This window comes from Sinocyclocheilus anshuiensis, unplaced genomic scaffold (assembly GCF_001515605.1).
Source record: "Sinocyclocheilus anshuiensis isolate Anshui unplaced genomic scaffold, SAMN03320099.WGS_v1.1 scaffold199, whole genome shotgun sequence".
NCBI lineage: Eukaryota > Metazoa > Chordata > Actinopteri > Cypriniformes > Cyprinidae > Sinocyclocheilus > Sinocyclocheilus anshuiensis.
This window is the reverse complement of record NW_015552582.1, coordinates 3034787-3035208: the sequence shown is the minus strand read 5'-3', so window position 1 is coordinate 3035208 and position 422 is coordinate 3034787.

The window sequence follows — 422 nt, the reverse complement described above, 5'->3', positions numbered from 1 at the left end:
CTCGGGGGTGGTGGAGGAGGGGGGGGAGGGGGTAACGGTGGGTAGGGCCTACACTGGCATGGCAACTGGCAGCTCCCTTCCAGCGGTGCCACTGTGGTCCGGGAGCATGATTTCTGGAGTTCCCCTCTCGCAAACTAGGGTGAAAAACAGAGCATAACTTAGATTAGTGTTTCTGTCACTTTCATCATCATGTCATGTGTAGCACAGCAAAAACTGCAATAGTAAAATTAGATTTTTCGCAATAGCTTAGAATTTACAATGAAGAGAACATCATAACACAAGCACTCTCTCGTATTTTCTCTCGCATGCTAGCGAATGGAAGCTCCCTCCCACTAAAGTGGAGAATGAAGGGTGTGTGGAGGCTGAGGTCTCTCAAAGAGAGCACCCACCCACACCGCAGAGCCTCGGACCCCTCAGAAGAG